The following is a 481-nucleotide window of genomic DNA, read 5'->3' as shown; positions in this document are numbered from 1 at the left end:
ATGGACCGGATGACAGCAACGCTCCAAGTGACGCCTCTGTCCAGTAGACCGAACTCATGATGAAAAACGGTGATGAAGTGAGAGTCAGCCTGACAGTGACAGTTCTCAAAACGACTGAAGATTGACACCGTGGATGTCACAGCTGTTAAGAATGAATTTGGACATCTGACTGGACAGAAAAAGACCCGAGTGCGGTGCAATGACGGCGTTCATCCTCCAGCGCCAATGGGACTTTAATTTGTCCATAATGTCTGAAAGCGACTTCACTGATTGTGTGGGGAGGGGGAGCTTCGGTGGGGTACGTACAGGGAGAGTGTGAGGAAGTACGTGAGAGGGAAAATACACAAAAGAAAAGCAAGGATGGCAAGTTCAAAGCAACTGCGAGGCGCTAAGCAACTCAGTGAGACCCTGTCTCTAAACAAAATACAAAATAGGGCTGGGGGTGTGGCTCAGTGGTTGAGTGCCCCTGAGTTCAATCCTC

This window comes from Marmota marmota, unplaced genomic scaffold, assembly GCF_001458135.2.
Source record: "Marmota marmota marmota unplaced genomic scaffold, marMar, whole genome shotgun sequence".
Classification (NCBI taxonomy): domain Eukaryota; kingdom Metazoa; phylum Chordata; class Mammalia; order Rodentia; family Sciuridae; genus Marmota; species Marmota marmota.
The sequence above is the reverse complement of the archived record's forward strand: the minus strand, read 5'-3'. Positions refer to the sequence as shown.